The sequence below is a fragment of the Microcebus murinus genome, chromosome 17, assembly GCF_040939455.1.
Source record: "Microcebus murinus isolate Inina chromosome 17, M.murinus_Inina_mat1.0, whole genome shotgun sequence".
In the NCBI taxonomy this organism is placed as follows: domain Eukaryota; kingdom Metazoa; phylum Chordata; class Mammalia; order Primates; family Cheirogaleidae; genus Microcebus; species Microcebus murinus.
The window spans coordinates 51,955,288-51,979,698 of record NC_134120.1 but is presented as its reverse complement, the minus strand read 5'-3'; the positions used below and the strand labels follow the sequence as shown (position 1 = coordinate 51,979,698).

At 41.4% G+C, this 24,411-nt stretch overlaps 1 protein-coding gene and 1 non-coding gene across 3 annotated transcripts in view; one reads left to right on the top strand and one right to left on the bottom strand.

Annotated features, from left to right (window-relative positions):
* Window positions 1–24,411, top strand: part of L3MBTL4 (L3MBTL histone methyl-lysine binding protein 4) — a 436,533-nt gene that overhangs the window by 372,776 nt on the left and 39,346 nt on the right. The window lies entirely within an intron of this gene.
* Window positions 16,164–16,266, bottom strand: LOC142861801 (small nucleolar RNA U13). The gene has a single exon (XR_012912949.1). It is a non-coding gene; the product is annotated as a small nucleolar RNA U13 (small nucleolar RNA).

Genomic DNA, 24,411 nt, shown 5'->3' with positions numbered 1-24,411 from the left:
TCTCCACAACCTCCGGGCCACAGGCTTTCCAGGATCTTCACGACCTGCCCTTGCTCACATCTCCAGCCCATCTCTCTCACTGCCCGCCCTCTCAATTTTCCTCTCACCACTTGCCTTTGCATATATTATTTCCTCTTTCCAGAACCTTCTCCCCCCCTTTTTCTCACCTCCGCTCAATACCTGGCTCAATCAGAGTCAACCCTCTCACCTCAACCTAGACATCTCTTCCCTCTTTAGTCCCCACCCTTCCTAGCATCCTCCTCTCCCCCCACATAAAAGGACAGGACTCCCTGCTCTTTCATCCAGTATACTCTGTAATCCCTATACTTCTCCCCTCATGGCTATTATTATTTTAATTGCTTATTTAACCATTTGTTTCTCCTCTAGAATGTGAGATCCATAGGGGTAGGGACCACGTCTGCCTTGTTCATTCCTGTATCTGCAGTGCCTGACTTAGTGCCTGGCACAAAGTAGGCGTTCAAGGCACTTCTGCTGGGGATGCAGAGGCAGAAGAGAAGACATATATCTTGCCTTCAGGGACACATAAGTTTGTAAAGAAAAAAAGCTTATGGATAATTATCACATCATATGTACAGTAGTACATACACGATCCAAACATACACGATCCAAAATTGGCACAGAAAAGGGAGTGGCTATTAACGTGCTACTAACTTTGTGTAGAAGACATGATTCGGTCTTTAAAAAGTGTAAGGAGCAATATCATTCATATCCAACTTTTGACTTAGCTCTGCCACTAATTAGCTTTTTGATCTTGGGTGAATTAACCTGACTTTTATGAACTTTAATTCCCTTCTCTACAAAAGTGGAGTTAGTGACACCTCACTTTACAAACTGCAGGGAGGATTAGATAGAGGGATTGAAATGTCATACACGAAGCGTGACACCTAGTAGATGCTCAGCAGATAGAAGCTATTTTATCATTTGAATGAATTTAAACTCATTTACACAATACTTCTTGAACAGATGCACCTGAAGATGAATGAGGAAAAAAGGATTTATTTCTTAGTGTGGTTCAAACTACAACTTCAGCCTGGGTCAACATGAGGGAGTTTCTAAACTGTAGTCTAATATATAATTTATGTTTGCCTCCACTGAACTATAATGAACTATTGAGAACCGAGGGGACAGTCTTTACACTAAGAATGTCTGTTTACCTCAACCTGACGGAATTACTTGCACTGTTGCCTCGGTGCTTCGAGCAATTTACTAGTCCTGGGTCATTCTTATTCATGTGATATTGATTCAACATGATATTACCTAATAAGCTCTCTTCCTTGGACGTCCTCATCAGCCTGGTATGCTTTACAATGTAGAATCTGTGGCTGTCTCTGCAACAACAGAAATGCTGTTGAAGACATATGCTATGAATATAATTCTCATCAAAAGCTACAGGTAATATCTATATATTACATTTTATTTCCTTGGGAAGACTCATGCCCTATAAGCCTGCTCTTTGTGATGTTGGTGATCGAAATATCTGATTTGCTTAATCCTAAGAGATAATATTATGAAGTTTCTATCAACCACTTTCACATCACTTTCAGAATGCCAACAAGTTAATTTCAGTTAGTTTGGGGTCCCTGAGATAATGTTAAGTCATTAATTAACTCACATAGCCTTGGGCATCTTTGCTGAAATCCTTGCTGCTGTCTCTCTTTAACATCCTGCTAATCAGAATCTTTGCTGTCAGATTTTTTCCAAACTTTAACTCTTTCAGACCACTGGTGTGTCATTGGTTTGATGTTCCCTAAAAATGTATATGGTTATCTAAGAATTAATGCCACTCTTCAGATGCTCAGAAGTCCTTTGTTTACAGGAAGAACAAATCCCACCTGGCCCTCAGAATTCAGGGTGGGAAGAAAATGGCAGGGCTTTTCCCTGTTTTAGAACTTGTAAAGAATCCCATTGCATGCTCACAACATATGGAGTGTCTCTTGCTTCTGGGTGGAGTGGATGCCACTGCAGTCCTTAGTACATAGTCGGTAGGAATTGCCATTCTAGATTTACCAGTATTTCATATCAAGACTTAAATTTGGCTTTCAGTGGGTAGCAAAAAGAACTTTGGTGTGATCTTTACTTCAGAACTCCCATGGTTCCAGTATGCAGTGGTGCTCAACCCTGCTGAACATCCGAATCACCCGTGTAGGCTTTGCTTAAATGCACGTGCTCAAGCCCCACCTAAGAGACTAATTTGGAAATTCTGGAAAGGGAGCCAAACATAGGTGTATTTTCCACTCCCACAGGCAGTTTGGAGATGCAGCCACAGTGGGGAATCGCCATCCTATGGGTGGACAGCCCAGTCCAGCTTCCCAGCTCCTGCTCCCTCTGCTCAGTTATGTGCACACCTCTGTCTTCACGGTGTCACCTCTACCCTGATTCTCCTTTCTCTGTCTACTGAAGTCTGAGGCATCTCTTAAAACAGTGGTTCCTAAACCTTAATGCACATGAGAAAAACCCTGGGCCAGTAGGGTGGCACATGCCTGTAGTCCTACCCACTCAAGGGCTGCCACAGGAGAGTCACCTGAGGGCAGGAGTTCGAGAACAGCAGGGGCAACATAGCAAGACCCAAGACCTGTCTTTTAAAAAATTGAATAAATAATGAACATTTAGCCAGTCACAGAGTGAGCACCTGTATAGTCCCAGCTACTCGGGAGGCTGAGGTGGGAGGATGGTTTGAGCCCTGGAGCTTAAGCAGCCTGGGTAACACAGGGAGACCCCATCTCTAAAACAGAAAAGAAACTAGCCAGCCATGGTGGTGCATGCCTGTAGTCCCAGCTATGCAGGAGGCTGAGGCAGGAGGATTGCTTGAGCCTGGGAATTCAAGGCTGCAGTGAACTATGGTGATGCCACTGCACTCCATCCTGGATGGCAGAGTGAGACCCTCGTCTCTTAAGATAAAAAAGAAAACAGAAAAACCTTGTAACATCTGAAAAAGTTCTGTTTCCAGCATTCCCTGTCCCAGGCACAGGTTCCCATTCGGTAGGGCTGGAGTGGAGTCCAGACAGGACATCCGTTAATAAGCTCTCCAGGCAGCTCTCAGGAACCTGTGGCCGAGCTCTGAAAACCACTGCTTTAGGCTTTCTTCCGCGCAACCTTTCCCAATTCCAGCTCTCAGAATCAATTTCCCTTTCCTCTGGTGTCAGGGCACTTCGTTCCTCCCACTGGTGCACGCTCCGCGTGACGTCATGGGCTGTTACCCAAGGGTCTGTCTCCCCGTTTAACTGACAGCCCGCAGGGGCACAGAACACGTTGCCCTCATTTTCGTGTCCCTGCCCCGGATTCAGTGCCTGGCACAACTCAGAAATGTGTGTGGAATAGGCAGTGGTGTTTGTGACATAATGTGTATTTATAATTTAAAATTACAGTGTAAAATCTAGAGAAAGTAAATAAACTTCCACAGCTGCTGCTCTGTGAGTCAGTGTCAGTGTCAAGAGGAGACGGTTTTCCTCTCTGGCGTGCGGCTGCTGCGGTGCCCGCGTCACTCACACTGTCCCTCCTCAGGAAGAGTTTCTGATCACCAGCAGGCCAGGATGTCCGCTTCCATCTGAACCGTGTTTAAATCCCTTTTACACGTTTCTTTCGACGTCCGCCTTTGGAGTGTTTTTCTGAGGGGAAAATGCAGCCTTCTGTCGAAGGCGTTGAATGCTCATAGTTTCTCCTCCTTCTCCTCGTCCTCCTCCTCCTTCTCCTATCCTTTGCCAAATTTCTACCATGGGCAGGGCCAGGATCCTGCTGAGGGTGCTGTGTTCGCCCACTGCCCCCGCACTCCGGGCTGGCTATGGGCTGTACCTCCAGACACCAGCTCACACGGGCCATTTGCCACTCCCACACTGTGCCTTGGCTCCGCCTGGGGCCAGGGGGACAGGAGCCTGTGGGCCCCCAACCTGGCACCTCTCCAGCCTCCCCCTTCCCGCTGGCCAGATCTCCCTGCCTGCCTGCCGCACTCCCCCACCTCCTGCCTGGCTCTCCACCCTTCAGGCCGCTGTTTGGCTGTCATCCTCACCAGGAAAACTTCCTGACCTTCCTAAAACTGAGTTAGGGGCCTCCCGTGCTCTGCTATTTGCCTATCATAGGTGTTGTGGACTTAGCACGTTGTGCTAAAATTGCTGTTTGCTTGCCGGCAGCTCCCACTGCTCCCTAAAAGCAGCTAGCAGGCAGGGACGTGTCACAGCCACCATCTTTTCCTGTTCCCTCATACTGTCCCGGCCAGTAGTGAATATCCACCAAATATTTGTCAAACACGGGTAAAGGACAAGAAGCCAAGTTCAGAAGCGGTGACATGAGCAAGGGTAGCTACTCCTGAGACAGGGAGAGTACTCGGGGCCACACCCCTGCCCTAAAACCAAGGGCTGCGGCTCTTCCCCAGAGGACAGGGCATTGCACACTGGTTCTAGCTGAGCTGTTTCCTCCATTCCTGGCCTTCATAGGTCATAAAACCATCTTGCAGTTTCATCCACATGAAATATACTTGAGTTAGAGACATTGAACTGGTCCCTGTGGAACAGTCAAAGGATAAAGAGACTTGGGCTCTGCAAATTGCCGTCAAAAGATTGGAGCAATAACCACACAGATAAGATTACACAGAGAAGATAGAATGATTGTAGTTGGCTTCCCAGTATCTGCAGGATGCAGCCCCAGATTGCAGCCATCTCTCAAGGCCCACCTCTGGTCCCTTCCAAATGCTCCAGCCACGTCCCTACAGCTCACCTCGAAGAGTCTTCTGATTTCTAAACACATGGTCTGTTCCTTGCTCCCCAGATAAACCATGCTCTGTCCCACTTCCACACCTCTGAATTTGTCAGTGATAGCCCTCCCTGCAGTGCTCGGCTTCCTCTGTCTGAGCCACGCCCTGTCCTGCCTGTGGGGCCTGCCCTGACCCCCTCAGCCAAGCACTCGTCTCCAGCAGTCACAGGATGCTCAGTGGAGACTGCACAGAGTCATGCAGTCTCTCTCCCCTCAAGGACCACACTTCATGTCTTTCTAAACTCCCAGTGCCCAGTTCATGGAGTAGCAGCTCAGTAAGTATGTAGAGACGGTGGTCACTTCTGGCCAGAAAGCTCAGTGAAGATTCCCCGAGGACACAGTGTAAAGGAAGGTGTGAGGGTGACCCTGTGTGTCCCCAAACACCTGCCACATCATCTTTCCTCCCCACAGACCTCCTCTCCTTCCCTGATCTCCTTCTACCAAGTGAAGCCAGAAACCAGGGTAACAGTGATGGCTTTCCTCTCTCTCGTCGACATCATCCTGTTGTTGAATTCCTTGATTCTGCCTGTTGACTCTCACATCTGTCTGCTTCTCTCCGCTGCTACCATGCATCTAAGCCACCAGGTCTTCTCACCTGAGGACTACAAGGGCCAGTGCTGTTGTTATTCCTGTTTCCAGCCATTGCCCTCTCTAATCCATTCTTCATGCTGCAAGCTATAATGATATTTTTGAAAGTCAAATGTAATCATGTAATGTTTCTGCTTGAAGCTCTTCAAAATTTCCCTACTGCTCTTGGGATCAAGTCATATTTTCTTAACAAAACCCTTTGTCATCTATTCCTTCTAGCCTCTCCTCCTTCCCTCTTGCCATCTCCTCTGTTCCCCGACCTTACTCGAAACTCCAGCCCGGTGGACCCTTTGTTGTTCAGGTCCTCCAGACCCCTCGGGCCTCTACTTAGGCTGCCACAGGCCACCCCACCCTCTCTGCTGTCACATGTATGCACACCTCTCACCTGGCCTTCTCCTGCTGATTGAGATAGAGAGCCCAGTGCAGACTTCACTTACCCGGCAGCCTTCTCTGACTTCATGATCTGGGCAGGGCACCCTTCTGGTCTATAAGAGAACCCTCTGAGGTCCTTAGAGGACCTCACCACTCTGTTTAGAGTTGCTTGTGTAATTGTGTAGTCAGTAACAATTTTCCTAGAGGGTGGGTGGATGGGTGGATGATCTGTTGACTGAAAAGGTAGCTTCTCTGGAATTAAGTCTTCTATAAAGAAGAAGGAACACATTCTGGAGAATTCATTAATGGCATGTGAAATTGTGAGAGATGGTAGAGAAGTGCCACAAAGCATTTTACCTTCAGGATGCGTTGTACTTGTGTCACCATTATCTACCTACAGCACCTTTAAAGATCAATTTTGTCATACCAACAGCCCCATATCAGGCAGAAGGAGCAGAAAATATTGGGCTTCATTTACCAAAGAGAAAATTCAAAGCCCAGAGAAACGAAGTATGTGGGTAAAGATCACACTGGGCTTTCAACCTTGGACTAGAAGAAGAGTCTCCTCAGGCCACTCGCCCCGGCTGCCTGCCCTCGGGGTGGCTGCTAGAAAGCTGAGTGACCTTCTTGTCTCTACCAAGAAATACTTGGTATAAGAAAACGACTGGGAACGCATATCAGAGGAAAGAACAAATACCAGATCAGTCCCTTTCACTCATTCAGTCCTTCAGCAAGTACTTTTGGTTTTCTAATACGTATCTGACGTGCACCAGCTCTGAGAATTGTGGGGGACGAAAATGGAAACCGTGTCTTCCTCATGGACGTACGGTGGGCAAGAAACGTGGCAAATGATGTGAAATTAGAATTGCGGAAGAGTTCTGAAGGGCAGGCATGTGTGGCAGCCCAAGAGCAGATGGCAGGGACACTGGACAGGCAGGGAGGTCCGAGGACAAGCCGAGGGACAGAAGCTGCTCACTGGGCAGGTGGGCGGGGCTGCCAAGGGCTCGTGCAGAGTGACATGGTGGTGGAGACCCTGGGCAGGGGGCTGTTTGTGTCTTGGAAATTGAAAGGCCAGAAGAAGAGCTCAGGTCCTCATCATAACGGGAAAGGGAAGGAAATATTTAGCTTAAAGATTTTTACACATTCTGTTCTGAGTGAGCACAAGACTGTTCAGGCCAATTGTAGCTGACAAGTTAGGGAAAGAGCTAGACAATTCAGGAAGCTGGAAGGAGGGAAAGCTGACACAGAGAAGCAAGTGAATTTTCCCTTCACTATTATGTTCAAACTTTAAAAAGCGCCTCCCATTGCCAGTGGGCAGGTGTTTGCCTGCCAGTGGGAAGGGGAGGGTAGAGGGAGGGGGAAAGGGAGAGGAACCGGGGCAGATTAGAGATGAAACAAAGGACAAGCGTGCACTGAGAGTGAAGGTGCGGCATGTGTACTGGAGCTCACAGACCCACGAGAAACTGCACGTGTTCCCACGGATTCCTACAGAGTTTAAGGCGAAAAATACCAAGGTTGTTACCACTGGCCCGTTTGGAAACTATTTAACATGTCGCCACGAACCAAAAGAGAAAAATGGTTAGTCCTGTTGATTTCTGGCAAAATTGGCATTAAATTAGATGCTTGCATATGCTTTTAAAATTGATTTTTTTATACCAGGGATTTGAAACCTACAATTCTTTATCGCCTTTGTGGCCATTTGCCTTGTTTCCTGAGGGTTTTTTTCTCCTCCTTGATCTTGATTTCATCAGCAGGCAAACAGGGCACTTGCTGCGTCCCTTCCCTGCAGCTCTTCCTTCACTCCTCATCTTTGTTGTTTTGTGATCTTAGAACTCTGAGTTTTCCACTTTCCCCTAACCTGTGTCTGGTTTACAGATGTTAGTGGTGTCGCGCTGCCCTACAGCCCCTGAACCAGCTCCCAGAATGGCCCTCCTCCCATCTCCATAGCCCAGGAGCCTGCACACCTGGGGAGTTATCACAAATTCTGTTTTTAAGGAAAATTTGATTTTTAATGTGCTTCACGCCAAAGAACAAAAGAAAAGGTTTCTATCCAGAAGCAAAGTTCACTACTAATGGGAGTTGGAAAAGCAGGCCAGGTGATTGTTTCAACAAGCAACAAGGAGTAATGGTTTTTCCTTTACTAAAAAATATCCCTTTAACAGTTCTCCTGCAACCACAAATCCTGTTATATTTTACTATGCATTTGTGTTGTAACAAAAAAGTATGAACTTAGGAGAAGTAGTTAGGCCTCTGACCCCTGTGCCTAAGAAGTCAGTTGGATTCCCGAGAGCCATTGCATTCCCACGAGCTGTTCCGATCAATAGCTGATGAGTACCTGCTCCTGAGGATGGAGGATGTGGCAGCGCACCCGAAGGGTGCAAGTATGTCGTTGTGCTCACAAGGGTAAATAAATGCTGGCAACACCTGGGGCTGGGAGAGTGGTTCATTTTGAATAGATTGAAAGAGAAGTAAAAAGCCCTGGTGACCAGGAAATATTAGAGTAAGTAAAAAATCAGATGTGGCTCAGAATACAGCCAGATTGGGACTACACACTGAGCTTGTCACCTGTCCTCTCCTCTAATTTTCACTTGAAGTCCGTAGAACTATCGTTGTCAGATACCATGTGCAGAAACTTTGACCTCACCGGCAAATGGTACAATTATTTTGAGATGACAGGATAATCTACTTTTATCTCTTGGTCTTTTAAAAATGTTTTTTAACTTTCTAAACATGCTATTATGCCTGACAGACTAAATGAGGACTTGTCACATGCCACTTTAGCTTGTCTTCTCATGTATTTTCAGCCAACATTAAAAATACATATACTAGTAATTAAGTCTTCTTTAGAAATCATTCCTTATTGGTAATGTGATTTTTAGTCCCCTCAATGAGACATCATAACATGGTGAATTACTCTGTTGGCAGTGGTGACAACAACAGTCTGCATAGCTGCAAACCCTTCCCATGCTGGCACTTAGCAGAGTAATTACCCGAGCTGATTTCCTCCCTTCGGAATAAGGAGGCCCACATCAGCAGGTTATCAGAAATACTCCTGCATTCTGTCTTTGGGCGGTGTCCCTGAGTCACTTGACAAATGGAATGTGACTCTAAGTAATGGGCATCTTATAGAAATGGTCTTGCTGATGTCTGTTCTCGCCTCACACTAATTTTTATTAAATTTACTGTGGTAGTCAGGGCTGGTTGGGTATAAATCCAAAGGGGAAATCCTCAGTTTCACTTTGTGAGGAAAAACTTTCCATTTATTTTACTTCTGTTTTGCCTTTTTTAAGAAAAGGCAACTTAGAATTCTTCAAGGAAAACTGTGTTCTATTATGTAAATAAAAGGAGACAGATGGGTTAACGGGGGGAAGAATATTTCCATTTTAGCTCAGCTTCCAAAATCTAGGCCAACACTGATAAAAATTGAAGAAAGACAGATTGAAACCAGATTTGTCTTACAGGAGAAATGCTGCAGTATTAAGGCTCCAAATGCAAGTGACTTTGACTAGAGGAACCATTTACCGACTTCAGAGAGGTCACTTTCCAAAAGGGACTTATTCCGTTTGATTGTTATTTTTTTTTTTTTGAGTAATTTGAATCATCAGTGATCAAAATGAATCCCAATCGTAATGTGAAATTCGAAGGACATTGAAAAGGCATAGACAGATCATATCTGAGCTGCTTGAACCTTCACATTCATCCTGTATTTCTTATTAGATTAGCAACATTTTATAATCTAAACTCTCACTTGTTGACATTTTCATTAGCACTTCTTATTCCATGTTCTGGATTTTAAATTTTAATACCTGTCTTATAAAGAAAGAGGGAATAGAGTCTTCTTGTTCAGAAATGTATTACTTTCAATTTACTATCTTCAAAAAAAAAAAAAAAAAAAAAAGAAAAAACCACTTTGCACCTTGTTGAATAGCTAGTCCTAACTAGACTTTAAAAGCATCATGGAAAACAAGACAAGGATAGAGAAGGCAAACAAACATGAGTTTTCTAAAGAGCCAAAAATGAAGAACGATAATGGAGGGCTAAAGTACATTTTCTAAATTGTGGATAAAAAATGACTAAGGAACTAACTGAACTACAATTCTTTTTTGTTTTTTTTTAATTTCAGCATATTATGGGGGTACAAATGTTTAGATTATGATGCCTTCCTCCTTCCTTCCCCCCTGAAGTCAGAGCTTCAAGCATGTCTTAAGTCCATAGCTAACTTATCTAAGAGATGATGGGCAATATTGTTCTTCTTAAAAGAGAACTAAGTTAAATAGATTTCCACATCAAAGGTGAAAGCTGTGCTAAGAGTCCTTGTACATGTGTACAGTCGGCCCTCTACATCTGTGGGTCCTACATTTGCAGATTCAACCAACTGCAAATCGAAAATATTTGAAAACAAACAGATACAGTGGCTCATGCCTATAGTCCCAGCTACTTGAGAGGCCAGCCAAAGTAAGAAGATTTCTTGAGGCCAAGAGTTTAAAACCAGCCTGGGCAACATAATAAGGCCCCATCTCTAAAAAGGAAAGAAAAGAAAATATTCAAGACTGATAAATAAAAAATAGCAATACAACAATAAAACATAATGCAAGTAAAAACAATACAGCATAACAACTATTTACATTGCATTAGATGTTATAATAAGTAATCTAGAGGTGATTTAAAGTATACAGGAGGATGTGTGTAGGTTACATGCAAATGCTATGCCATTTTATTTAAGGAATTTGAGTATCCGTCGATTTTAGTATCTATGGGGATTCTGGACCAATCACCTATAGATACTAAGGGAGGACTGTATTTAAATTTGGCCTCTAGGACCTTGGCCTGTCCTTGAACTTCGGAAGCACAAGCATTATAATAATGTACTGAGTTAGAGAGCCCAGGGTTCCTGGATGGAGGGAAATTCAGAGGCCCCTGGGGAGCTCTCCTTGGCCCTGACCCCCAGTTCTTCATCTAGTCCAACCTCTTCTACCTGGGGACCAGGCCTGGCCTCATCCTGACTGGCACCCAGCTGTGTCAAGGAATTTGCACCAGGGCCACTGTATTTCTGTGGTCCAAACCACACCTTATAGCTCACCTCCCCCAAGGTCTCCCAGGTACAAATTCCTTGACACAGCTGGGTGCCACCACTGCCATCAGACTTGTGCTGAAAGACATTCACTAATATTTATGGCTGTATAATAAATAATTACCCTCACACTGAGAGCTGTCAAACCCTGAGATAGGTTCCTAAGGGAGGGCTGTTGAAACAGGAGAGGCTCTCATTCATCTGAAAGGGTTTATGTCAGTCTGTGAGAGAATACACACTAACTGGTGCCTGGTCCTTAGACTTAATAAACTTCAAGTTTTATAAATGCATTGGCAGAAAAAAGGGCCAAATTACAATAAATGGTACCCAGTTTGGGAATTTATACAGAATTTGAACCCTTGGGACTATGGAATGTCCATGTCCCCCCACCAAATCCCTGCGTTGAAGCCCTGATGCCCAATGGGAGGGTGTTAGGAGGTGGGGCCTTTGGGAGGTAATTAGTTTTAGATGAGGTCATGAGGCTGGGGCCCACATATGGGATTAGCACCCTGATGAGAAGAGGAAGAGACACAGAGCCCTCTTCTTGCATGCACGCACCAAGGACAGGCCGTGCGAGGCTGTGAGAACATCCCTCCCTCCTCACAGGGCCTGTCCTCACAGGGCGTCCTCTCACCCTCACCTGGTGCGTGAGGACGGTCGTCTGCAAACAGGACGAGGCTTCTGTCGGACACTGCGTCTGCTGGATCTTGGACTTCTCAGCCTTCAGAACTGTGAGAAATAAACTGTTCAAGCCACCAAGTCTATGTATTTTGTTATACCATACCGCATAAAGGACAGAAATTTGTATTGTCTTGTGTCCTTTCATTGTTGAGAAGCCCATACGCATCTCTGTGTCAGATAGAGACCAGCCTTCCTCAAGCTGTCAGGCCCCTAGAACAGAAGCCAAGCCAAGGCCAAGCGCACAGCCTTCCTGCAGAGGAAGGGCGGGGAGTGTGAGAGCAGCGGAGCAGAGCAGCGCCCCGGCACGCGGCTGGGACGTCTTCCTGTTCTCACACTGCAAGGACAGGTCTCCACAGCCACTCCCCACTGAGGTCAGACAAGGGTCGGATTTTCCTATGTTGTCAAAAAATGAGATGACACATGAATCATGTTTTACAAAGCATGCGGTAAATTGAGACGTAAAACATAACTATCTTAGCATTTTCCTTTGCCTTTTTAATTGAATTTTTGAATAGGTAGTATATTCACATGATACAAAAATTTTAAAAATGTTTTAAGAAGTATACAGTGAAAATTCTCCCTTCCCCACCAGCTTCCATCCTCTTAATCCCCACTCCATACCCACTGCTATTAGTCTCATGTATCCTAGAGTTTCTTCCTGCATAAGCAAGCAAGTGTAATAGATTTTCTTATTCTCACTTTTTTTTCACACAGTATGTAGTATGCCATATGTGTTGCTCTCACTGGAATTTTTTTCATGTAGCAGTATATCCTGGGGATTTTACCCCATTTGTACAAAGGGAGCCTCTTTTCAGTGCCTACAGGGTAGTTTTATAGCTGCATGATAATGTTCCATTGAATGGAAGTATTATATAACCACTCCTCCATTGTGGACATTTAGGTATTTCCAGTCTTTTGTTATTACAAACAATGCTATAATGAATAATTATATACATGTGTCATTTTGCACATGTGCTAGTAGGTCTATAGGATTAATTCCCAAAAGTCGAATGGCAGAATGAAATGGAATATGTATTTGTTACTTTAATTGGCAGAATTAAAGGAAATATACATTTGTTACTTTAATAACAAATTGCCCAGCATAGAAAATATACTGATTTACACTCTTCCCAGCAGTTTTTGAGAATGCCTGTTGCTGAACACCCACAAAGTATGTTATCAGACATTTGCATTTTTTTTCCTGCATGGTAATTGAAAAGTGCTATGCATAATTTTAATTTGCATTTTTTAGTATGAGTCATTTTTTTTATTACAGGTGACTTATGAGCATTTTTTCATGTGTTTAAGGGTCATTTGTGTTTTTTCTGTTGTCATGTTAGATTTTTTCTTACCAGTTTCTGAGAGCTCTTTATCTTTATGCATTAGGAAATTAGACTTTTTTCCACTATATGAGTTACAAACTTTTTTCCCCATTTTGTTGTTTGACTTTTGACTTTGCTTATGGGTGTTGTGTTTATTTGGTTGGTTGGTTGATTTAGGTTTGCCTTGGCTTTATTTACCACGTTTTAATTTTCTTTTTGACAATAATGTAGTTAGAAAGATCTTTCCCATGCCGTGACAGGATCCTGCTACATTTTCTTCTAGTACTTTTATGGGTTTTATTGTTTACATTAAATTTTGTAGCCATTTGGAATTTATCCTGGTATGTCACGTAAGCTAGGAATACAACTTAATTTCATTTGTTTTTTGTTCAGAAGGCTGCCCAGTTGATTTAGCACTGTTTACAACATTTCCTCACTGATCTGAGATGCCTCCTTAGTGTGCACTAAGTTTCCGTTAAGAACTTGGTCTATTTATGAACTTCCTGTTCTTCTCTAGCAGTCTGTCTGTTCATATACTTTTGGCATATCACTGTAATTATTGAAGTTTCATAATATGTTTCAATATCTAGTATTAATAGGTCAGTTGTATGGGTGAAGAGAATTTTCTTTCCTCCCCCTTCTGAAGATTTGATCATTAGAATCTATAAAATAAACTGACAGTAGACAGATTAACAGGGGGGAAAAAGACATACAAGTTTATTAATGTGCATAAACACAGAGGAATTGCAGAAGAATGATGACCCAATAACCCAGTGAAGTCCAAATGCTTGAATAGCCTTCCTCACAAGGTAAGGAAAGTTGGAGGTTTTAGAAGTAAACGATTTTCAGGGAAATGAATGAGCCCAAAGAACAAGGGCCTGGAAAAAATGTTCCTCTGAGCTGTGGAGAGGTGGCAGGAAAGTGAGGGGCCGAACAGCACCATGAACAGAGGTTGTCACATTATGCAGATAAAGTCTCCAAGGTAATCTCGCTCAGAGATTGCATGAAAAGTCTGTCTGGGTTTGGTGATGACTCCTGACTCCCAGTGTCTTCTCTTCTCGAGTGGTTAATCTTTCCAGATTTTTATGAGATTCTGAGGGAGGGGGGTCATAAAAAAATCGCACTTCTTTTGGAAAGAAGCTTCTTCATTAGTCAGATAAGGAAATTCCAGAGAGAGTCCTTCCTGGTGCTTCAGGAAAAGAAAGAGGATCAGAAAGCCAGAGGAGCAGGGCAAGGTCATAGAGAGAGCTTGGATCGGAGACTTATTTCTGTTATTTCTGAGGCCTTTTGATTTCCTTTAATTCAAATCGCTCAGAATGCCAAAGCATCATATTTTGAGGTGTCATTTTCTGAGCCCCACACAGTCACACAGTCATACCTCATTGCTGTCCTTGTTTCTTATATTTTCTGTATGAACCTCAGAATCAACTTATTGTTTGTGTGTATATGTAAATGTATAAAGTAACTGAGAAGCGGGACCTTTATGGTATTAATTCTTCCACAGGAATATGCTGAGTCTTTCAGTTTGCTTGAATCTTTTTCTCCATAGTGTTTTAAATTTTTCTTTATATAAATCTTGTACATTTCCTATTAAGTGTCTTTCTAGGTATTTGATTATTGTAAATTGGCTCTTTGCTTCCACTAACTTCTAACTGGTAATTATCTGTGAATATTAAGGCTTTTAATATCAGTGTTTTAATTTTCTACACTGCTAATTTATTAAATTTTCTTCCTTTTTGTAGGAGTTTTTCAGTTATTAAATAATTCTAGTGGTTTTCTGGGTTTGCAATAATATCATCTGTAATAATGCTGGTATTAACTTTTACTTTCCCAATATCATATCTCTCATATCTTTTCCTTGTCTAATTGTGTCAACAGGGGCCCGAGTGGGACTAGGATGCCCATAATAAATAATAGTGATGACAGTGGTCAACTTTCTTGTTTATAGATTTGTTTGAAATTATTTTAGTGTTTTGTGATAAGCCTGAACCTAACTTTTTAGACTAAAACAGAAATATTTTATCGTATTAAGGATGTATACAAGTCGGTTGCTTTATTGGGTGTTTTTATTAATAAGGGTTGTTGAATTTTGATAAATGCCTTTTAATAATTTATAGGGATAATCGTATACTTCTTCTCTTTAGACTATTAAATATGAAAAAGTTCCTGTTATAAAATGTCCTTGCATTCATGGAATAGACCTCACATGTTTCATGATATATAATTTTGTGTGCCAATAACTTATTTGTGATTTGGGCATTGATATTGATAAACAACAATGGTCTGTAGTTTCCTTTGATGTGTATGCACATGCAGTCTGTCAGATTTGGATGGCAGTATTTACTTTCTTCATAATACTAATTTGGAAGTTACCCCTTTTTCCTGTGCTCTGGAACAATTTTAGATATCATGAAATCTGTTTCTCTGTAAAGGTTTGGTAGGAATTCCCTGTGAAACCACCCGGATGTGGGGCTTTTATGAGACTGGAGAGTAAGGGAAAGGTTTTGATATTACTATTTCTTCTATGAAAAACAAACATATGTTTAACTTTTATATTTCTTCTGAGATCAGTTTTAGTGATTTCTATTTTTATATAAAATTTTCCATCAATTCTGCTATTCAAATATATTTATGTAGAATAGAACAGAAGTAGGTTTTTTTAAAATTTCTTCTGTTTCTGTGATTATTTTCCCTCTGGCATTTCTCATTTGCTGTTATAGTTTTTTAAATTCTTTCATATGTGGTCTGATTGCTCTGACTTTTTTGCGTGTGATTTTTTGGGAAATTTAGCAAGATTTGTTTTTGTTCAAATCATTATTATTTTAATTTTTTTTATAAAACTCTTAGCTTTCTCTTTCTCCAAAGGACATTATCTACTTGTTTCCTACTGTATGCAATGAACAAAAGTTTACTCTTCTCCTTCACACCAGATTTTAATAAATATTATCTTAACTGATGTTTGCCTTCGTGTGTATTTCTGTTACTTGGTTTGTAGACTTTAAGGGATATCCTTTGACTCACAGTTCTTTTTTTCTTTTTTTAATGACTCACAGTTCTTATATATCAAGGAATCAAAGAGCATATTCTACCCCTGACCCCATGCCCCCTTCTTTTCTCTTTGTTCTCCATTGTCAGAGCATGTTATTGTCGAACCACTCTGTCACCTTTGTCCTCTGTGTGCTGTAGACTTGTGCACCCCAAGTGTGCAGCACCTGCTCTCTTACTACAGTGCTCCTCTTCCAGCAGTATCTTCCAGAAGGACTAAAGGGAGACAAATTCCCCAAGTTCTTGCGTGTTAAAAACTGTCTGTAGCCTGTAAATTTGAAGGAAAATTTAATCAGACAAAAAATTATTATTACCTTTCACATCAGACAGGTAACATGTTGACATCGTAACAAGGTTTGGGGAGGCGCGTCTCACGCATGCACGTGCACACCCAGGCATCACGCTTATGAACTACAGAAGGATCAGACACAGTATTCTTTCTTACTCTTTCTTTCCTTTAGCATATTATAGCTGTAGCGTCACTATCTTCTGTTTTATTTTTTAAACTGTGGTAAAATATACACAATACAAAATTTACCATTTTAATCATTTTTAACTGTACAGTTCAGTGTCATTAAGTATATTCGTATTGTTGTGAGACCCTCACCACCATTCATCCCCAGAACGCTGTCATTTCCCAGACTAAAACTCTGTACCCATTAAACACTGACTGCTCATTCCCCCTCCCTGCAGCCCATAGTAACCACTGCTCTACTGTCTGTCTCTGTGAATTTGACTGTTCAAAGCATCTCATGTAAAGGAAATCATGCAAAATATGTCCTTCTGTGTTTGGCTTATTTCATTTAGCATAATGTCTTCCAGGTTCATCGATGTTGAAGTATGTATCTGAATGTCATTCCTTTGTAAAGGCAAATAATATTCCATTGCATGTATATACTATAATTTGTTTATCCATTCATACATCAGTGGACGCATAGGATTTCTTTAGAGTTTTCTACATATAAGATCATATTGTCTATGAACAGAGATCATTTTTATTTCTTCTTTTTCAATTTGAATGCCTTTCTGTAAGTTCCATGGTCTTCACTTTTTTAGAAAATTTGAGAAGAATTAATGATACTTATTTAAATGTATGGTAGGATTCACCAGGGAAGCCATCTGGTCCAGGGCTTTTCTTTGTCAAGGGGTTTTTCATTACTGACTCAGTCTCCTTACTAGTGTAGGTCTGTTCAGATTTTCTGTTTCTTTGTGATTCAGTCTTGGTAGGTTTTGTGTTTCTAGGAATTTGTCCATTTCATCTATGTTTTCCAATTTGTTGGCATACAGTTGTTCATAGGACTCTCTTATAGCCCTAATTTCTATAGAGTCAATACTAATGTCCTTACTTTCATTTGTGATTTTAGTAATTTGAGTATTCTCTTTCCTCTTAGTCAATCTAGTCAAAGTTTTGTCAAAGATTTCATTAATCTTTTTGAAAAACTAACTCTTGGTTTCATTGATTTGTTCTATTGTTTTTATCTTATTTCTCTATTTTATTTATCTCTGCTGTAATCTTTATTATTCACTTCCTTCTGCTAGCTTTGAGTGTTCTTCTTTTCAAGGTCCTTCAGTTGTAAAATCAGGTTGTTGATTTGAGATCTTTCTTCTTCTTTAACATAAATATTTGCAGCTATAAATTTCCCTCTTAGTGCTGTTTTCACAGCATTGCGTATGTTTTGCTTTTTTGAGTTTTCATTTAAACTTGTCTCTCGATATTTTCTAATTTTCTAATTTCTCTTACAATTTCTTCTTTGACCCTTTAAGAGTGTATTGTTTAATTTTGGAAATTTGTGAGTTTTCCAGTTTTCCTTCTATTAATTTTATTCAGTTATGGTCAGAGAAGATACTTTATATGATATGTATCTTTTTAAATCTATTGAGACTTGATTTCTGGCCTAAGGTGATATTTCTCAGAGAATATGCCATGTGCAATGAGAATAATTTGTATTCTGTTTTTGGATAGAGTGGCCTGCATATGCTTGCTAAATTTAATTGGCTTACTGTGTTATAGTAGTCTTCTGTTTCTTGACTTATCTTCTATCTGGTTGTTGTATCCATTATTGAGAGTGAGATATTGAACTCTTGAACTATTATTTTAGGACAGTCTGTTTATCCCTGTCAGTTTTCATGTCATATATTTTGAGAGTCTTTTATTAGGTGAGTAAATGTTTATAATTGTCATATTTTCACATGCCCTATTGAACCTTTTATTAATATAGAATGCCCTTCTGTTTCATTTGTAACTTTTTTTGATTTAAAGTGTATTTTGTCTGATAATAGTACAGGTATCCCAGTCTTCTTTGGTTACTATTAGCATGGAATATCTTTTTGCTTTCAACCTATTTGTGTCTTCAAATCTGAAATGAGTCTCTTGTAGACAGAATATATTATAGTTGAATCATTTTTTAACTCTGCCAATCTTTGTCTTTTGATTAGAGAGTTTAGTTAATTTACTTTTAAAGTAATTACTGATAAGGAGGAACTTATTTCTGCCATTTTTGTTTGTTTTCTATATACCTTCTAGGATCTTTGTCCTTCATTTCCTGCATTATTATATTCTTTTGGGTTTAGTTAATTTTTGTTGTGAAACTTTAAATTCCTATTTCATTTTCTTTTGTGTATATTTTGTAGTCATTTTTTTTTTTGCAGTTGCCATGGGGATTACACTCAACATCCTAAAGTTATAACACTCTAATTTGAATTTATACCAGTTTAACTTCAATAGCATATAAAAATTCCACACCTATATAGCTCCCTCCTCACCAATTTGCAGTTATTGATATCATTAATTACATCTTTATATAATGTGGGTCCAAAAACATAGACTATTAAATGCTTTTATGCACCATTTTGAAACCATGCAAAAAATCAGAAACAAGATGAAAAAATAATTACAATAATACTTTTTAAATATTTGTCTATGTATTTATGTTTACCAGAGAACTTTATATTTTCCTGTGCCTTCAAGTTACTGTCTAGTCTTTTCATTTCAATTTGAAAGACTCTCTTTAGCATTTATTATAGGACAGGTATACTGGGAATGAATCTCTCAACTTTTCTTGTTCTAGAAATGACTTAATTTCTCTTAAATTTTTGAGAGACTATTTTGTCTTATATAATATTCTTGGTTGATAGTTTTGTTTTGTTTTGTTTTTCTTTCGGCACTTTAAACATATCTCACTGTCCTCTGGCTTGCAAAGTTTTGCTTGAGAAAGCCTTTGATAATCTTCTAAAGGATCCTTTATATATGACAAGTCACTTTCAGGATTCTCTCTTTGTCTTTGGATTCCAAAGGTTTGATTATAACATGCCTCATTGTGGATCTCTTTGTCGTTTATCTTACTTGGAGTTTGTTGAGCATCTTGGATTTATAGATCCATGACTTCTCTCAAATTTGGGAAGCTTTCAGCCATTATATCTCCAAATAATCTCTGTGCTCCTTCCTCTCTCTCTTTTTCTCTTCTGGAACTCCCACAATGTATATATTGGTTTGTATGATAGTGTCCCACAGGTTCCTTAGACTCTGTTCACTTTTCTTTAATCTTGCTACTTTCTATTCCTCATACTCAATAATTTCAATTCTCTTATCTTCAAGTTCACTAATTATTTCTTCTACTCGCTCAAATCTGCTTTTGAATCCCTTTAGTTAACTTTTCATTTAGTTATTGTACTTTCCAACTCCACAATTTCCTTTTTGGTCCTTTATGTTTTCTATCTCTTTATTGATCTTTGAAGCCTTTATCTGGTAAGTCTGCCATCTGATCTTTCTAAATCAGACAGTTTCTGCTGATTTATCTTTTTCCTTTGAATGGATCATACTTTCCTATTTCTTTATATGCTTTTTAGATTTTTTTGTTGAAAACTGGACATTTGGATCTCATAAATATGGTATCTTTATTAATCATACTCTCTTCCCTCCACAGGGTTTGCCATTGTTGTTTTTGTTCTTCTTCTTTCTTTTTTTTTTTTTTTTTTTACTTTTTTTGCTATCTCTGTGCCAGCTGTCAGCATGAAGTATAAACTCAAGATCTTCTCAGGTCCTTTCTGAGCCTGTATCTTTCCTCACTCATATGCAGTGACTTTCTAAATTCTTTGGTATGTTATTACTTTTAAATGTTCTAGTCCTTAGATGCTTACCTTCCAAAATAAATGGGGAAAAGGGGAAAAACTAAGGGAAAAAATTTAAGGCACTTGTATTTGCATACCCTGGGAGCCACTTCAGCCACTGGGGGTTACTACAAAGGCTTCTGTGCCTACACTTCCATGGCCAGAAGCAGCAATCAGTGATTAGGGCACAGATCCCCAATATTTGGAGGGTAAGGTCCTTATTGCCCACCCTGTTCTTACAAGCCACAAGTAAGCTGAATGTGGGCACAGCTGCTTACCACAGGGCTGGAGGGTGAGGAATGGGTAGCTGCTACTACACTAAAGAGGTGAAATTGACCCAAGTCACCATAATTTGCCATTTAAGCCTTTCCCTGCAAGCTTCAAGACTCCAGAATTCCAAAATAGTTACATCAGTCAGATTCTGCCAATGCGATTGTTATCTGGATGGGAAGACAGAGTCCTGGTACTTCCTACCCACCACCTTCCTTCCCTGATGTCACTCCTGTCTTTTGTTTTTGAAGGTTTTGAGAAAATGTCTGATACTTGATTGGCTATCCAAATGAGTGTTTATCTTCAATCTCCAATAACTTTACTAAGGTCTTGTAACTGAATTCTCATTCACCTGATGTGGTACATGAATATGTTCTTTTGGTATATAGATTCAAGTGTATTCACACATATAGATTCAGGAAAGAATTGTTTTATTTAATATTATATATTTAAATATTTGTTCTATTTCATTGTTTTGATTTTTCCTCAGAGATGATAGTTATGTATTTGCTGAATCTCCTTCTATAGTATTTTTTCAGTTCTTTTCTTATTTCACTTTAATTTTGCTTCTGTTTCTCATTTTATCTTTTATGTCCCTTGCTTTGGATTGTACAGGGTCTATTCTCTTTTCTGCTCCTTCCAGTTCCATTTTAGTTCCTATGATGGTTTTATTTATTTCCTTCTACTTCTCTCTCGAGCATTGTTTTCTATTGACTTGCCAGATAATTCTCTTTCTTGAATTATCACATTTCTCCTTTGTGTTCTTCATCCCTAGAGAAAATTGCTTCACATGCTTTGTTTTGTGTTCTAAACACATGTCAAATGTCTGACCACTTTTTTCATTTCTTTGATGGCAACATTTTTCCTGGGTGCATTTTTAAAACATAATACATTCTGCTTGTCCCATCTACATTTTTCTCATAGCATCTTTATAACAATACCATAACAATTCCTTTTCTCCCTCCCCTTTGTCTAAGATCACCCATTATTGAATGGGCTGGATTTTCCTGGACTATTCCCACACATGTGTAGACAGAATGAGGGCCAGGCTTCACAACTAAATGCTTTCTCCCTGTAGCCTGACGCGGAGACAGAATGCCTCCTCCTGTTTGGATTTAGTGGAGTGACGTGGCTAGATGTGTACTGAGAAGAATTCTGAGGGAGGGTTAGAGGCAATTTGCAAACAGAGGAGCCTGAAGACAAAGGCCATCATGGACTGCAAGTGGCACCTGGCTGGGATGCTGACAGTGAGGACGGAAAGGAGGGGACAGGGATGGACAATGTGGACTTTACCTGACCCTTTGATCCTGGAAAACAGCAAAGGTTAAGAAATCCTCCCACCCTTTGTGTTCTAGAAAGCAGCTCACTGCAAAGAAGCCCCCTTGCCCTGTGACTTAGGAAGACTGGCGGATCCCGGCTTGTCTGCAAGGCCAGACACAAACCCTCCAAATCCCCATGCTTTGCTTCATGAATGATTAGCTGAACTCTTTCGTCCAATGGGAGCAAGATGCTTGTTCACCAACCTTTGGTTAAGTTTCTCTCCTTCCCTCAGCCTGAGTGAGCAGACAGCCCCTCCTCAAGGGCCCCTCCAGGAAAGCAGGCCAGCCCCAGGTACAACATTCTCTGAGTGGCTAAAGGATCATGCCGCTTTCCCACCCCTCTTTTTCTAGCCTCATTTACTCCCCTCGAGCCCTGGAGCACTCACGGATCTGTGGTTAGAGCTTCTCCCTGTCCCAGTGGTCCCTTACCCCCACTGCAGCAGTCCTTCCCCCCTTGCAATAATTCTTTTGAATAAAGTCCTTTTTACTTGCTTTCCATTTGGAAGACACATAATCAACCAAACCTGGACACTGGTTGGATAAGAACTCAGGGCTGAGAGGGGGCCAGAGGATAGAGCTGGGCTCGGATGCAGAGCCAGGGTGGTCACCAAGGGAAGAGCCACCAAGGCCTTTCTGCTGCTGTTCTGTGTCTGTGGTTTTGGTTTGATTTGTTGGGGGCTGAGGATAATTCATTTTGAATAGAGGAAGGAAACCACAATTATGGTTTTTGTGGTCCTTGAACAGTTGTCATAGGTATCTGAGGGGGACTGGTTCCAGGACCATTTTGCAGATACCAAAATTCACCGATGCTCAAGTCCGTGATATAAAATGGCATAGCGTTTGCATATAACCTATGCACGTCTTCCCAATGTGAATGCTATGTAAATAGTTGCTATGCTGTATTGGTTTTACTGGTATTATTTTTTATTATTGTAATGTATTTTTTTTCCTGGATATATTCAGTCCATGGTCGGTTGAATCCACAATGTGAAACCCACAGATGCTGAGGACCAGCTGCACATCTAAACTGCATCTCACCTGAGTCAGCTTTTCCCCTCTGTTAAATCCCCAAATATCGAGCACCCAAATGCATTGAGATTAGGAGGGAAAATAAAATTATTAAGAGGTATTTTTAGTATTGGTGATTTTAGCTTTACTTCCTTTTATTCATTTAAAGGATCCATGGATTTAGTATCTAGATAATGCCTAAATCCTACCCCGTGGAAAGATATTCCTGCTGCCCCTAAGTGCCCGCCCCTCAACACTTCACTGGTCCCCAGCTGTCTTCATGGTGCTTGTGGATTCTTAGTCACTGGTCCTGACTTAGCATCTTCTGTGTGCTGCATAATCCCACTGGTGGCACGGTTGGGCTGGCCCTTTCTCTTGGAAAAGCTTCGCTGGCCTTCCTCCCAGGCATGGCGAGACGGATGTCAAGCTCGAGGGCCGAAGCCCAGCGGGCGTGCGGCCCCCTGTGCCTGGCTTCTGTCCCGGAGCCGACTAGAGTAACTGAAATAGTATTACTTAGAATGATTGGAATCAGTCGCCCACTCGCTCTCCTCCCTGCCGGCCCTGCCCCTGCGGGGGGCTGCGTGTTCCTGTCCCTCCACCCATGCTTTCCTTTACTCACTTGTTCTCACAACTTCAAAATCTGCCTTTCCAGTAGCCCCTCAGCTCTCATCGCACAGCTCTCTGCCTCCAGAAGTGTAAGGTGAGGGCTCATCCGTAGTGACCTGAGCCAAACGATGACCCAAACTTCCCTGAAAACGGAAGGACAAGAGCACAGCGAGGCACGTGTCTACATGACCCGAGAAAGCTTCCCTTACTGTAATCTTGGCTGAATTCTGAGTCTCTATTTTTCTTTATTTTCACAAATGAAATTTTCATAAATAAGAAAGGCCATCTTGTAAATAACTTTTCAAAAATAGCCTCTTTGTAATACGTTGAATTGGAAAAAACAAAAAAGTGCCGGCTCCAGCCCCTGGCGTCACCCCAGGGCAGTAAAGCCCGGACCCAGCGTGGCAGTGCAGCGGGGCACACGGTGGCGAGAAGGTTCAGATTTAATCAAACCCACGCACTCACTGCTGTGCTATTTTATAAGTCCTTGATTGCATCTTTACCTTGCTGTGTCCCTGCGTGGCGTGGCCGCCTCTGTGGAGAGCACAGATGGTGACTGTCAGACGCACGCATCAAGCCCGCGCAGCCGTTCGCTCGAACTGCTGCTCCAAATGCAGCTATTTTCCAACCATTTTGAAAATTAGTCTTCACTATGCTTTGGAAAAATTACATTTCTGGATGCACCCTCTTCTAATAATAACAAAGTCTCACTAAATCAGAATGACGAAAGGGAGGCTTAGCTCAGTGTAGGGGAAAAGCCTGAGTAACTCTAGAATGTTTGCAAGGCATACAAATGTGCAACATCTAGGTGTACAGTAAGGTTATGTTTTTATTTTAATGTGGTAGAGAAAATTGACTATTTCAAGGCTATTCATGAGAGCAGAACTGGGGCAAATGGATAGAAGCTTAAGGAGGCAGTTTTACTTCAGCCTACGGAAAACCCAGCTAGCAATTTTGGCCATGCTTGGGGGAGCAGTTTTACCTCATGGCGGAGACCTTATGGGGGGGGCGCTTCTGGAGGTGACACTCTGCTGCTGGAGCCACTAGGGTCCTTCTCCCTCCGAGAGGACAGCACAGCAGAGTAGCTGCCGGCATGGGTAGAGTCTGAGCCACACTGCCTGGCTTCAGACCCTGCTTTCACTACTATTAAGTGTGGAACCTTAGGCAACTTGACCCCTCTGTACCGCACCTGCTTCCCCTGTAATGGGGTCGATAATTCTGAGGAGTTAGTATTTGGAAAAATCAAAACTTAGAACAA